Source organism: Giraffa tippelskirchi, chromosome 12 (assembly GCF_054371585.1).
Source record: "Giraffa tippelskirchi isolate mGirTip1 chromosome 12, T2T-mGirTip1v1.2.pri, whole genome shotgun sequence".
Taxonomy (NCBI): domain Eukaryota; kingdom Metazoa; phylum Chordata; class Mammalia; order Artiodactyla; family Giraffidae; genus Giraffa; species Giraffa tippelskirchi.
The window spans coordinates 32,139,883-32,156,545 of record NC_137286.1 but is presented as its reverse complement, the minus strand read 5'-3'; positions in this window follow the sequence as shown (position 1 = coordinate 32,156,545).

Here is a 16,663-nt window from a genome sequence, read left to right as displayed (position 1 = left end):
TGTAATCAATAAAGAAGAAGTAGATGTTTTTCTGGAACTCTGTTGCTTTTTCGATGATCCAGCAGATGTTGGCAATTTGATCTCTGGTTTCTCTGCCTTTTCTAAATCCAGCTTGATCACCTGGAAGTTCATGGTTCACGTACTATTGAAGCCTAGCTTGGAGAATTTTGAGCATTACTTTGTTAACATGTGAGATGAATGCAAATGTGTGGTACTTTGAACATTTTTTGGCATTGCCTTTCTTTGGGATTGGATGAAAGCTGACCTTTTCCAGTCCTGTGGCCACTGCTGAGTTTTCCAAATTTGCTGGCATATTGAGTGCCGCACTTTAACAGCATCATCTTTGAGGACTTGTAATAGTTCAGCTGGAATTCTATCACCTCCACTATCTTTGTTCGTAGTGATGCTTCCTAGGCCCACTTGACTTCAGACTCCAGGATGTCTGGCTCTTGGTGAGTGATCACACCATCGTGGTTATCTGGGCCATGAAGATCTTTTTTGTATCATTCTTCTGTATTCTTGCCACCTCTTCTTCTTATCTTCTGCTTCTGTTAGGTCCATACCATTTCTGTCCTTTATTGTGTCCATCTTTGCATGAAATGTTCCCTTGGTATCCCTAATTTTCTTGGAGAGATCTCTAGTCTTTCCAATTCTGTTGTTTTCCTCTGTTTTGTTGCATTGTTCACTGAGGAAGGCTTTCTTATTGCTCTTCTTTGGAACTCTGCATTCAGATGGGTATATCTTTCCTTTTCTCCTCTGCGTTTTGCTTCTCTTCTTTTCTCAGCTATTTATAAAGCCTCCTCAGACAACCATTTTGCCTTTTTGCATTTCTTTTTCTTGGGGATGGTCTTGACCACTGCCTCCTGTGCAATGTCACGAACCTCTGTCCATAGTTCTTCAATACTCTGTCTGAAGCATAGATTGATTAAATAGCTTGCCAGAGATAACGTATCTCAGGTTGGCTGCATAGCTTTAATGCCTGTGCTCTGAATTTTCAATGCTTTTCTGGACTCTAATGTTTGTTATCTTAAATGCCTGTTGGACTGCTTGTATGCAGATTAAGAGTTCTACCTGATCTCCACATCTTTAGAAGGGATAACATTCACTTTTGTGTCAGCCATTTACCTGTTCACAGTTTTGGTGTAAACTTGACCTTAATGTCATTCTAAGATCAGAGGTAGAATTGGAATGACTCCTTCTCCGTAAGGGAATCTGAAGCAAGAAAATTAGTGGATTTCAGTCATGGCCATTGTTTTGTCTGTCCTAGGCAACATGTCTGAAGCTGCAGTTCCTTTCTTTTGCTGAAGAATTTACCTTTATAGTATTTGCTCATCACTGAGCTACACTGACATACCCAGCTACAGTGACAAACTCAAAACCCACTACATGCATTTGACAAATGTCAGTGGACTTCACTGTCTCTTCTAGGCTTAGGAAAATATAAAATAGTATTTAAGAATTTTTATTCCAGTTTCAAGAATTCTGAGCCACAACAGTAGACCTGGGTAGCTGCCAGAGAAGCTGTCTTATCAAAAGATAAGTCTCTGTCTTATCAAATTTCTTCATTTATCTGAAATTTAGCAGCATATTGCTACATCAGGTTCAAGCTAGAATCAGAGTTTATAATTGAAAACAATATGCCTAACATTTCTGAAATTGAAATTCCATATAAGTCAACCTGATTTATCAATTGTTTATTATTTACTAAGACAACCCTACCATCAATCTCGTCTAAGAGTTTATGGAACCAATTTACTTGTCAGAGATTGTCACATGTTTGTTTGTTTGTTTGTTTTAACTGTGTGTTTTGCAGTAATATTTGGGTGAGAATAATTTGTAAGTCAATATAAATGTAGTGGTATGGGTAAATTAGAGAGGGAAAGTTTAGTAATAAAGTGAGAAAACATAGTCTAAGATAAAGGGCTGCAATATAAAATTGAAAGAAAGGTTCACCAGAAGACTAATGTATAGAATAACGTATAGAAATATCTAGAAAATTGTGAGTATAAGAAGGCAGGGATCAAACAGGAAATCTTTGGAAAAATATAGAGTCATAGAAATAAAAAAAAATCAAAGAATAAGAAAATAAATTAGTGTATTTCAACGCTGGCTACATGTTAGTATCACTTGAGAAGCTTTAAAAAATAGTAATTAATCTGAGGTGAGTTCTGAGCACAGTCTTTGAAATCTCCCAGATGATTCAAACGTTCGTCTAGGGTCAAAAAATAAACAATGCTTTGAAGGCTATTTATAGGTATATTTTGAAAGATCAAAGATATGGGCTATAAGTAGATATTTATATTAAATTATATCTTAGTAGCATGTCAAAATCTTTGTTTTCTGTGGAAGATGTCAAAATCTTTCTTTCCTTAAGAAATATAACTTATAATAATATGAACTTCCCAGTGGTTCATATTTGGCTAATACTTTCAGATCCTTCAATATTTTTATTGGGGTGATATAGTATGTAAAATTCTTGATGAACCTTACTTACTCATAATAGCTATGAGAGATTAAAGAAAAATATCATTCTTATTTTAGGAAGAACTCTTAAAAGGCTGTAGTTACATTTCAACATGTTAATTTAAATAACAGCTGCCTTGCCTTTTATTTTCCTTTGTAAAGGAGTAAAAAAAATCCTCTTAAGTATTTATATGCTATGAAAACATCTATTTTGTGTAGATAAAAATAACTTCCATTTATTTTCCTCAGAAATATTTCAATCTGCCACAGATGCCAGGTGAAAAAATAATCAACCTTAGGAAATTTTACTTTCAGTGTGTCTGAGGTCAGAACGCACTAGCATCCTTCCATGACTCTGGAACATAGGCTGACAGATAGATCTGAAGTTGATCTCTTCTTATCCCCTGTCTGAGCTCATCTCACTTTAGTCCAATGTGTAGAGCTCTCAGTGTGTCCTCTGCCCTTGTACACTTACAGCTCCCTCAGTTCAGTTCAATTGCTCAGTCATGTCCGACTCTTTGCGACCCCATGAACCGCAGCACGCCAGGCCTCCCTGTCCATCACCAACTCCCGGAGTCCACCCAAACCCATGTCCATCGAGTCAGTGATGCCATCTAACCATCTCATCCTCTGTCGTCCCCTTCTCCTCCTGCCCTCAATCTTTCCCAGCATCAGGGTCTTTTCCAATGAGTCAACTCTTCGCATGAGGTGGCCAAAGTATTGGAGTTTCAGCTTCAACATCAGTCCTTCCAATGAACACCAGGACTGATCTCCTTTAGGATTGACTGTTTGGATCTCCTTGCAATCCAAGGGACTCTCAAGAGTCTTCTCCAATACCACAGTTCAAAAGCATCAATTCTTTGGCGCTCAGCTTTCTTTATAGTCCAACTCTCACATCCATACATGACCACTAGAAAAACCATAGCCTTGACTAGATGGACATTTGTTGGCAAAGTAATGTTTCTGCTTTTGAATATGCTGTCTAGGTTGGTCATAGCTTTTCTTCCAAGGAGTAAGTGTCTTTTAATTTCATGGCTGCAATCACCATCTGCAGTGATTTTGGAGCCCAGAAAAATAGTCAGCCACTGTTTCCACTGTTTGCCCATCTATTTGCCATGAAGTGATGGGACTGGATGCCATGATCTTAGTTTTCTGAATGTTGAGCTTTAAGCCAGCTTTTTCAGTCTCCTCTTTCACTTTCATCAAGAGGCTTTTTAGTTCCTCTTCACTTTCTGTCATAAGGGTGGTGTCATCTGCATATCTAAGGTTATTGATATATCTCTTGGCAATCTTGATTCCAGCTTGCACTTCATCGAGCCTGGCATTTCACATGATGTACTCTGCATATAAGTTAAGTAATCAGGGTGACAGTATGCAGCCTTGCTGTACTTGTTTCCCAATTTGGAACCAGTCTGTAGTTCCATGTCCGATTCTAGCTGTTGCTTCTTGACCTGCATACAGATTTCTCAGGAGGCAGGTAAGTTGGGCTGGTATTCCCATCACTTTAAGAATTTTTCATGGTTTGTTGTGATCCACACAGTCAAAGGCTTTAGTGTAATCAGTAAAGCAGAAGTAGATGTTTTTCTGGAACTCTCTTGCTTTTTTGATGATCCAATGGATGTTGGCAATTTGATCTCTGGTTCCTCTGCCTTTCCTAAATCCAGCTTGATCACCTAGAATTTCACAGTTCACATACTGTTGAGGCCTGGCTTGGAGAATTTTGAGCATTACTTTGCTAGTGTTGTAGTTATGGAACAAATATTTGTTATATTAATTAACCTCCCCACCGTGCCTCCCCCCCCCTTTTTTTTTTTAAATGAAAGGGCTGTATGTGTGATAGCCAACATTCTATGGAAGATCCCAGAGTTTAAGAAAAAGAATATATCCATTTTAGAGTAGTGATTGATAGAATTTAGTGCACATTCAAAGGAGCCAGCCAGTAACAGGAGCTGCTGCTTGGCCAGTTGGGGTCAGTCCATTGCTTCTATAATGTAACCAATGCAATTAATCAAAATGAGGTTGACTCTCAACAGAAGTCCTGTGAGAACTAAATACACAGAAGCAATGGCCACTGAGCTTCAGGCTTCTAAAGCATCATCTGGAAAAGTATGAACCCAAGGAAATTGAGTGACTTTAGACCTAGAACTTTTTTGCAGCATTAATAAGAGTCTGACCCTTGGTTTCAGGAGATCTATTTCCAGTACATCAGAGACGTGTGGGTGGACTGAGTCATTCTAATCCCTTTCCCAGTGCGCTCCCCAGTTCAGCCTCCTCCAGCACCCATGAGCAATCTGCTGCTTTCTGCCCTGCAGAGCACTTCTGAAGACAAAGTTGAAAATCGAACCAGTCATATGAATTCACAGCAAATGAGAATTTATTAATTTGCCTAAAGTTTGAGTCTGTTAACTCTGCTTTCTTTTACTGCTTTAAGCTGGAATATCTTAGGAAGGTTTAGATATAGCAACAACAATAATGCTGGGCTATATTTTAGGGTTAAATTCGGCTGTAAGGTAAGGAAAATGAATAATGAAACAGATCATCCTCAGTGCTGGCTGCTCCTCCTTTATTAGTGCTGATGGTGTTCCCTTTTGTGCAATTAGGAATGGGATATAATTCTGAGAGAAAATCTGACAGTCTTTACATCTGCAATTCATACTGCCTTCCCAACCCAGAAAGCCCCAGGGTCCTTCCAAAAATACTTGTAGGATGCCCCCAGGAAATTCTCTAGATTGATAAGGCCATGGTCAGGGACCACACTTTGCCATCACCATTCTGCCTTCTCTGCATCTAGAAGTTAGGTTCCTTGGGTAGTCTTGTGTCAGTTAATTAGATATTAACCCGCTCCAGTATTCTTGCCTGGAGAATCCCCATGAACAGAGGAGCATGGCAGGCTACAGACCTGAGGGATCGCAAAGAGTCAGACACGACTGAGCAGCAGCAGCAGAACGTACACGCCGATCTCTGCTACTGCTGCTTGGCTCTTCGCCAGGCTGCTGAGGGTCAGGGGAGAGATGAGCTGCTGATACACGTGTGTGACGACTTCGAGCAGAGGGGAAGCCCACCACACTTCCAATCTAGGGTCTGACTGCTTGCTCGCAACTCCTGTTACTCTGCTGTGTCGGGCGAAGGCCTCCTCCCTACCCTGCCTTTCATCATTTTTGTCCTTGAAAGTTTTCCAGGAATAGCTCATTGAATTAGAGCATGGCTTCCCACAGGCCTGCCTCTTATGACCTCCTTGAGGATAAATGTTTAGGGAAAACAAGAAAGAAGGCCATTGTTTTCAGATATCGTGTTGAGGAAGCTGCAACGTGCCTTCATATGTGATAGACAGATGGACAATGAATTCATACTCCATTCCTGTGTCTCTCTCGTACCTGTGTGTCGGGTACGGTACCTTGAATGCAGCATCCTGGGCCGTTTTGAAGCGGAGGGCCTTTTAGGAAAAGACCTAAATGCCACTTCTCATTTGTCCCCTTGGCAATCCCAATCCCTGTTATCCTGAAGTCCAATTACAGTCAGACCAATCACTGCTCACTTCCTGTGTTGTACCTTGCCTCTTCCAACAAAGGACAAATCCTCAGGATGAGACCTTGTAGGAAAAAAGAGCTTCTTTATCAAATACTAGGATACTAAGTCAACTACTCATAGAGATCGGGAATTCTCCCTTTCATCACAAAAATACATGTAGTTGCAGTATCTTTGCCCTGAACAAAAACTGCCTCAGTATATTCTGGGTGGTACAGGGACCAAGCCCAGGTCAGGAGCAGTGTTGTCTGCTTCTGTTTCTGCACTGCCTTCATATTGGGCAAGTCAGTTTTGAGCTCAGTCTTATGACCAAGTATATAATCGGGTTGGACCAGATGATGTCTTCAGTCCCTTCTAACTTGACTATCTTTGTGAACCTTCCACAGAGCAAAAGTCACTCAAAACCTCATTGTCCAGGAAAGAAACCTTTGTTTAAAGAACTAAAGTAACTTGTAAGGCTTCAGCTTCTTGAATTACTTTATACATTCTCAATAACTGTTCACTGTTTTTGTTATATGGCAGATTTTTTTTTATTGAATGAAAGATTCTTCTCTAATGCTTTATAATTTTCAGAAGTTTCACACAGATGATTTCATATAATCCTATAATGACCCTTTTTTCTCTTCCTCTGTATTGCCCCTCCATCATTTCCTCTCCCCACTGGTAACCACTGGTTTGTTCTCTATACCTGTGAATCTGCTTCTTCTGTTTCATACACTAGTTTGTTATATTTTGGGGCCTCCCTGGTGGCTCAGATGGTAAAGAATCTGCCTGCAGTGTGGGAGACCCAGGTTCGACCCCTGGGTCGGGAAAATCCCCTGGAGAAGGAAATGGCAACCCAATCCAGCATCCTTGCCTGGAAAATTCCATGGACTGAGGAGCCTGGCAGGCTACATTCCGTGGGGTTGCAAAGAGTTGGACATGACTAAGCGACTTAACTTTGTTCTATTTTTGGATTCCACATATAAGTGATATTTGTCTTTCTCTGACTTATTTCACATAGCATGATCTAGCAATTCCAGTCCTGGTATATATCTGAAAAGAACCCCACCAATTTGAAAAGATTTCGTGTACTCCAATGTTCATAGATGTTCATAGCAATGCTATTTATAATAGCTAAGACATGTGTCCATTGACAGATGAATGAATAGAGAAGATGTGATATATATATGTATATATACACACACACACACACACATGTATGTATGTAGAATAGTAGTAATCCATTACTACTCAGTCATAAAAGAAAATGAAAATTTACCATTTGCTGCAGCATGGATGGACCTTGAGAGTGTTTTGCTGTGGCAGGTTCTAGGAAAGATCTAGTCTTATCTCTGTTCTAGAAGACCTGATCTGTTCATAAAATGATGGTGAACAACATGGTCATGGCCTATGATCAATCCTACATTTGTACAGAGATAGTTTTGTAAAGTGTTGTCATATTTATTATTTCAAGTAGCCTGCTCAGGACACTTTATAGAAGAAGAAGCTGAGGCTCAGAAAATTAAGATGCTTGTTCAAGGCCTTGAGACTACTAAATGATTGAGCTGAGACTAGAACTCACTCTTTTCTTACTTGAAATCTGGTGTTCTGTCCATCTCACTACAGTAAACCAGTACCGAAACAGTACAAGCCAGAATGCATCAGCCAAAAGGTGTAGACTATGCTCCATTGTGTCTTCTGTAAAGGAAGTAGCTAGTAAGTAGGGAAGGTCACATTTTACTTTCTCTTAAAAGATATGAGAAAAGTCAATACTATTGACATGGTGAGGATTTCTCCAAGTTACATCTATTCTTAAAGTATCACAGTGAATAAAACATTTGTACCTTTGTTTTCATAAACTAGAATTCATGGTAGATTGTTTTCCCATTTTGAGCTTTTTCCCCTACCACTGACCTCCATTTGCATACCATTTCATTCCTTTGGTGCTTGAAATAAATGACTAGTAACCTTGATGGGAAATGTTGCTATCTGGAAAAGCCACAAATAGACTTTAAATTTTTTGAAATTTATTTTTTAACTGGAAGAAAATTGCTTTACAAAGTTGTGTTGGATTTTGTCATACAACAGCACAAATAAGCCATAATTATATCATCTCCCCACAAACTGACTTCTCTCCCACTATTTTCAGGTTATCCCTATAAGAAATCTTACCTATAGTACTTTTTTTGGTACCAGCAAATGAACCCTAGGTAAGATGTGAAATCAGATTGGCTAGATTACATTTTAAGTTTCATCAAAGACCAAAGGTAGAGTCTCTCTTCAATTAATTAAGATTACAAGCTACTAGAGGGCAGGGATCAATGAGCAATTTATAGTTCTATTGTTTTTCTTGTTAGGATCAACTCCTAATATGATCTATTCTGTGTCTGTTTTGTAAATTTTAATTGAATTAAATTTCACCAAATGAAGGGCAGTAGCATTCGCGGTCTATAGAATTGCTTAATACGTTGCCGGTGGGAAAGGAGAGAAATGAACAATAGAAAGTCCAATTAATTTCTTCCTAGTTGAACTCCTTGGGAACCTTCTATAGTTAGGAGAGCAAATTGCACTCAAAACCTCATTGTCTGGGAAAGAAGCCTTTGTTTAAAGAACTAAAGTAAATTTCAAGGCTTCAGCTCTTGAATTTAGTTCAATGGCTTGTGGCCAAGAATTGAACGAGGGCTGAAAGGACTGATATCTCCCACCATTCAACTCTACCACTGGGACTACAGTGGATGAGAGAAAGAGTTGTCTTAAAGTTCAAACCAGAGTTAATATATTCTGTCCATTTGCAACTTTCATCAAAATGAAGTCACCTTCATAATAATGACTTATAGCAGGATTCTGTCCTCATTTGCCATTTTTAGCTGGAATTTGAGGGAAAATAAGGGAAAATAAATCACTCTGTCCTTCTCTTTCTCCTTTTAGCTTACAGTCCGAGAGCCCTTCTAACCTCCAGAGTAACAAGAATGAGAGCAAAGGAGGGAAGGTCCTTTTAGGAGTTTGTGAAGTTACAGTGGTTTGCTTTGTGGATTCTTGAAGGATAAACTCAGCATCCTTAGTCCCACTGAATATTAATGAATAATTCTGAGTGAGCCAAACCAAGGAAGAGGATGAAAAAGGAGAAGGCAAGGGCCATGTAGTTCTTCCTTGAAGGTCTCTTTCTCTCTCCTGTAAACAATAAACTGCTTTCAGTTTTTTGAGTATCTTTACCATTTACTGAATATCAGAAGATAAAGGCATTACTATGGTATGCCTGGGGTCTCTGAAAGAAAAATATGTGACTCTTACTTTCCAGATGAAACAGAGATATATCTATATAAGGAGAAATAGGTTATCCTAGCTGCTGTGTGTGTATATGTATGTGCCTCTGTGTATGTTTCTGTATGTGTATACGTATGTATTTTCCTTCTGGAATCTTGAGAAATAGCTTGCAGATTACAAATTCTTACACTTCTCTCATGATCAAAAATGAGTTGAACTGGAACTTCCTTGGTGGTCCAGGGGTTAAAAATCTGCCTTGCAATCCGAGAGATGCAGGTTCCTGGTCAGGGAACTAAGATCTCATATGCCACAGAGCAACTAAGTCCACACACCGCACTGCAGCTAAGAGCCTGTATGCCGCAACTGCTGAAGCCTGTGTGTCACAACTAGAGAGCCTGTGCACCGCAGTGAAACATCTCTCATGATTCAATGAAGATCCCACATGTTGCAACTGAGACCCAGTGCAGCCAAATAAAAATGAATAGAACTCTCAGCAGTCAACGTTATGGAATTTTTGTTTTCTTTACTTCTTTCCTTCTTTTTAAAGCGTAAGAGCAAGCAGGATGCTGCTTTCGTTGCTCAGTGTCTTAGAGTCTGGATAGAATAAAACACTGGGCACCAGAAAACAACTATGAAATAAACCTGGACCAGCATGTTGTTTGGAATCTAAATTTTGCTTAGAGATGCATTTTTCATGCCTAGCACACAGCACAAACTCTAGGCAAATGAATACCAGCTTGTAATCTAAGTTGAGCTTCTAGAGATGATGGCTCTATTATTCACATATCTTGTACCTGAACCTGCTGCTTTACAAACAACATAGTTCAGCTGAAATAGACATTTACTGTATATTATCAGGCAGATGAATTTAATCTGAATTCCATTTCCATAATTAGGGCTATTGAGAGTGTCACTGTAATTATGGTTATTTATGAAAAAAAAGTTCCTTTCTAATTATCATCTGAGGGGTGAGCTCTCAGTGGGTTAATGATAGTATTACCCACTGCTGGACCAAACTCAGGATTAAATAGATGAAACATCTGCTCCTGTGACATCTACCCAGTGCACTTTCTGGTGATATATTAGGTCACCATATACTGAATTTATCTTTAAAAAGCTATGCTTGACTCAGTTGGCTAAAAAGTTTTAGTAAAAGTAGACTTAAAGTCTGAGTTAGTGGGAAAAGTCAATTTCCCACTTTATTTTGCAAGTAGAAATGGAATTCCTGTGTGTGGCACAAGGTAAATGGTAAATGTTAACTCATGGATTTTATTTTAACTTCAGGCATTTTTTTTTCCTTTAACATTTTAAAGCAAAATTGGCTAGGATGGAGAATAGATTTTTAAGCTTCTGAATTTTCTTTGTGAAAAAATATGAACTGATCTAGGGGAAATAGGAGTTCTTTGAAGGAAGGAGGGGGCTTTTTTGTCTTTTAATCATAGACGGAGGCTGTGAAGAAGTGAGGTGAATTATCTTAGTGGTCATAGATGTTGTGGGTCATATTGATCAGAATGGTACATTTTTATGGGGTGGGTCTGAGTTGACAGCATCATTAAATTAATTATTTGTTAGTATACAAATCTATTTTAGTTAGGTAATAAAAAGCTATAAAATATTTACTATTTATTTTTAAATTATTTCATGAATGATTATGCTTGCCAAAAAGGCAAGCTTAGACTGGAAAGAGCTGAACTTAATAAAGAAACTAGTCAAATGCCATGAGAATTTCTACCATGTGTGTGTATGTGTATATGTATGGATGGATATGGTAGAAATATATATGTATCCAATGTATAAGCATATATTATTTTAACATGTGTAAATGTATATATTTAATATGACTGGCTCTAATATTCTACTGGATATGTTCCAGTTTATGGCAAGGTAATGAGCCTGTAGAACCCTTATGGGATTTTAGGTGTTGGAAAAGTTTTCTTAGTTTTCAGTCTAACATGTAAGAAGCTTAGTTGTTATTCCATTCTAAAAACAAAAAGTTAAACTGAAAAATCTACAGCTCTTCCTTTTTACTGTTTAAAATTAATATATAGTTGGTATAAAATATTTATTATATAAGTTATAAGTATACAATATAGTAGTTCACAATTTTTAAAAAGTTATATTCCATTTATGGTTACTATGGAATATTGGCTATTTTCCCTGTGTTATACAATATATCCGTGTAGCTTATTTATTTTATACATAATAGTTTGTACCTCCTGACTTTCTAGCTCTCTATCACCCCTTCCTCTTTCTCTCTCCCCACAGGTAACCATTAGTTTGTTCTCTATATCTGAGTCTATTTCCTTTTTGTTATATTCATTAGTTGTAGAGCCATATATAAGTGAGAATATACAGTATTTGTCTTTCTTCGACTTAGTTCACTAAGCATAATACCCTCTAAGTCCATCCATGCTGTTGCAAATGGCAGACTTTCCTTCTTTATGTCTGGATCGTATTCCGTTGCATATATATCACACACACACCGCATCTTTTTATCCATTCACCTGTTGAGGAACCCTTAGGTTGCTTGCATATCGTCCCTGTTTCAGATAAAGCTGCTGTGACTATTGGGGTGCATGTATATTTCAAATTAGTGTTTTTGTATTTTTTCAATATATACCCAGCAGTGGAAATGCTGGATCATATGGTAATTCTATTTTTAGCTTTTTGAGGAACCTTCATACTGTTTTCTACAGCAGCTGCACCAGAGTATACTGCCACTAGCAGTGCACAAGGGTTCTCTTTTCTCCACATCCTCCCCAACATTTATTATTTGTAGACTTTTTGATGATGGCCATTCTGACAGATGTGAGGTGATATCTCATTGTGATTTTGATTTGCATGATTAGCGATGTTGAGCATCTTTTCATGTGCCTGTTGGCCATCTGCATTTCCTCTTTGCAAAAACATCTATTCAGTTCTTCTGCCCATTTTTAAAATCAGGTTATTTGTGTTTTTGATGTTGAGTTGTATGAGTTATTTATATATATATATATATATATTGCATATTAATCCCACGCCAGTAATACATTTGCAAATATTTTCTCTCATTCAGTAGGTTGTCTTTTCCTTTTGTTGATGGTCTCCTTTTGCTGTGCAAGAGCTTTTAAGTTTAAGTTGATCCTATTCATTAATTTTTGCTTTTATATCCTTTCCTTTAGAGTATATGTCCAAAAACATTACTTCATGTCAGTGTTCGGCTTATGTTTTTCTTTAGGATTTTTATAGTATCTAGTTTAGTATTTAGTTTTTTAAATTCATTTTGAATTTATTTTTGTGTATGGTATTAGAGAATGTTCTAATTTTAGTCTTTTTTATAATTTGTTTAGTTTTGGCTGTGCTGGGTCTTTGTTGCTGCGTGGTCCTCTTCTCTAGCTCTGATGAGCAGGGGCTACTCTCTAGTTGCAGTACACGGGCTTCTCATCCAGGTGGCTTGTTGTGGAGCACGGGCTCTAGGTCATGCGTGCTTCAGTAGTGGCAGCACGTGGGCTCAGTAGCTGCGGCTCCCAGGCTCTAGCTGCTGCTGCTGCTAAGTCAGTTCCGTCGTGTGCGACTCTTCGCTACCCCATGGACTGCAGCCTACCAGGCTCCTCTGTACTGGGATTTTCCAGGCAGGAGTACTGGAGTGGGTTGCCATTGCCTTCTTCTCCCAGGCTCTAGAGCATAGGCTAAATAGTGGTGGTACGCAGGCTTAGTTGCTCCCCAGCACGTGAGATCTTCCAGGATCAGGGATTGAAACCATGTCTTGTGCATTGGCAGGCAGATTCTTTACCACTGAGCCAGCAAGGAAGACCTAATTTTATTCTTTTACTTGCAGCTTTTCAGGTTTCCCAGCACCATTTATTGAAGAGAGTCTCTTTTCTCCATTCTTGTCATAGATTAATTGATGATACGTTCATGGGCCTATTTCTGGGCTCTCTATTCTCTTCCATTGGTCAATTTGTCTTTTATGTTATTTAATTTTAAGTGGGGGATAATTGCACCACAACGTTGCATTGGTCTCTGCTATATATCATAAATCAGCCCTAGGTATATATATGTCCTGTCCCCTCTTGAACTTCCCTCCCACCCCTCACCCCATCCCAACCCTCTAGGTTGTCATAGAGCACCTGATTTGAGCTCTCTGCATCATACAGCAAATTTCCACGGGCTATCTGTTTTACATATGGTAATGATGTTACCATGCTACTCCCTCAATTCATCCTACCCTCTCCCTCCCCTGCGCCTGTGTCCGCAAGTCTGTTCTCTAGGTCTGTGTCTCTGTGTCTGTGTTTGCTGCCCTGCAAGCAGGTTCATCAGTGCCATCTTTCTAGATTCCATATATATGCGTTAATATACAATATTTGTTTTTCTCACTTCACTCTGTATAACAACCTCAAGGTTCATCCATCTCACTAGGACTGACTCAAATATGTTCTTTTTTATGGCTGGGAATATGCATCTTTTTTGGTTACTGTAGCTTTGTAGTATAATCCAAAGTCAGGGTGTGCAGTTCTTCCAGTTGTAGTCTTTCTCTAGATTGTTTTGGCTATTTGAGGTCTTCTGTGTTTTCATATAAATTTTAACACATTATTGATGATGTACTGGGGGATTTTTGCAGAAACTAATGCCTGTGGCTAACAAATTGTTATGTGAATGAATATTGAAACACCTACCTTTCAATAAATATCAATAATTTTCTTTGCACATAATGTGTTTATTTGACACTTTTTACATGTCTTACTGAAGCATTCTAATATTTCATTAGAGTGTGATAGACATTATAGCAGGCACATCTGCATAAGGGAACAGAACATATATTACGAATACACTATGTTTCACTCTGTTTTCCTCTGGCACATACTTTCTGGCACTATTTTTTTTTTTTTAACTCTTGTGGGTATTAATTCCTCTAGCATGTGTTCTTTTATTTTACCTGATAGCCAAGGCAGATCTTATTGTGGTGGGCTCTTGTGGTGGGCTCTTTTAGAAATGAGAAATTTCACAATGCGTCATTTGTGAAAATTTTACAGTAATAAACTTGCACTTATACACAGGGTTGGAACAAAAGCCTAATGGAGCAAAATGTGAATGATAATGACAATCATAAGTTGTATAATGAACCCCTGGTTAGTTTTAAGCTCTAAAACTTCTCATGGTGATGTTAATTGTGTCACTCTCTACAAACATATTGGTATGTCTCTGGTCAATAATGTAAAGGTAACAGAAAACATATTAATATGTCTCTGGTCAATGATGTGTTAAAATTATTTATTCTACGTCTGGGAAAAATGCCAGAAGTGGGAAAAATGGTAATTTGATAGGTAATGCTTTGAATCTGTAGATTGCCTTGGGTAGTATAATCATTTTAACAACACTAATTCTTCCAATCCAAGAATATATTATATCTTTTCATCTATTTGTGTCTTTAATTTTTTTCATCAGTGTTCTTGGAGCTTCTTAGTGTTCTTGGTGTTATACCACAGTGTTCTATGGTTCTTGGAGGAGAGATCTTTTGGCTCCTTCAGCTCAGTTCAGTTGCTCAGTCATGTCTGAATCTTTGCGACCCCATGGACTGCAGCATGCCAGGCTTCCCTGTCCATCACCAACTCCTGGAGCTTGCTCAGACTCATGTCTATTGAATCGGTGATGCCATCCAACCATCTCATCCTCTGTCATCCCCTTATCCTCCTGGTCTTAATCTTTCCCAGCATCACGGTCTTTTCCAGTGAGTCAGTTCTTCACATCAGGTGGCCAAAGTATTGGAGTTTCAGCTTCAGCATCAGTCCTTCCAATGAATATTCAGGACTGATTTCCTTTAGGATGGACTGGATTGATCTTGCAGTCCAAGGGCCTCTCAAGAGTCTTCTCCAACACCACAGCTCAAAAGCATCAATTCTTCAGTACTCAGCTTTCTTTATAGTCCAACTCTCACATCCATATAGTCCAACTCTCACATCCAAATCCATTTGGCTCCTTAGGTAGGTTTATTCCTAGGTATTTTATTTTTACTGTGATGGTAAATGAGATTATTTCCTTAATTTATCTTTCTGGAATTTTGTCAGTGTATAGAAATGCAGCAGATTTCTATATATTAATTTTGTATCCTGCAACTTTACCAAATTCATTAATGAGCTCTGGTGGCATCTTTAGGAATTTTTATGTATAGTATCACGTCATCTGCCAACAGTGAGTTTTACTTATTCCTTTCCAATTTGAATTCCTTTTATTTCTTTCTTCTTTGATTGGCACCGTTCTTTTTTATACTTACAGCCCAGCCCTTTCCAGAATTCATGTCTGTTGTCCATACAATTTTTGTACCTTTCCTATCTATTTATGCATATTACATTTCTTAACATAAGCATGCAAGTGATCCTCAACTTTGGCTTCATATTGGCATCTTGGGAGTCTTTAAATATTTATATGTGTGTCTCACCACATATTCTGTTTAATTAGCCTGGGGTATAGCTGTAGCATGAGAAGTGATTTTAATCACTCCAGTTGGTGTTAACTGTAACTAAGGATGAAAAGTACTGATCTGTCACATATTTTGATGAAAGATGACTGGTATGATTGGATTCCTTATAACTTACAGATGCTGAAGTTCTAAAAGGGACATAAGCTCACAAGAGGAAGGATTTGAAAAAGCTTACCCTAGCAGCAGACAGTGTTTCCCCTCAATATTTGTGACACTTCTTGGCATATATTCCCCTTCTATACCATATAGCTAGTCGCCTGTGCTATTGTCACCTTGTTCCAAACTCACTCTTCCATATTTCATTTCAGCAAATAGTAGCTCTTTCATTTCACTTGTAACGATATCTTTAGGTCTTTACTTCAAAACTGTACTTCTCTGTCAGTTGTCTTGACCATCTGTCTTTGCCTGGCCTGTGTCCAGTAAGTGGGTATCCACCTCTCCTTAAAGATTTTGCACATAGATTTTGAGAAAGTGACCTGGGGCCCTCTGAAAATCTGTCCAGCAACTAGTTTGATTTACTCAGCCTTTTGTCACTAAACTAAATCATCAAGTAGCTTCACTGACCAGGACCTCAATACTGGAGAAGAGAATGCCATGGATAGAGCCATACAACCAATAAGGAGAGATACTGCCCTTTCAAATTCATTACATTAGGATTTACATTAGAAGTCAACTTTATCTCTGACTTTTACAATGTTTATATGTGACAACCCTTTCTGATATGACTGATTATCAGGTGAGAAAACTTTCTCATCATGAAGAGACTATCTTTGATCTTGTAAACTTGATAACCTTAAAATTTTTCCCATTTAAATGCCCATTTATTTACTTGAATCTGGTCAGCTAGTTTTTCTAACGCTTAGATCACTGTAAACATTTTTGTACCAGTAAGCTTATTTTCTTATCTCAATGTTCTTCATCTGAGTGTTTCTTTCATGTTCATTACTGAACTTCATTTCTATTTCTGAAAAA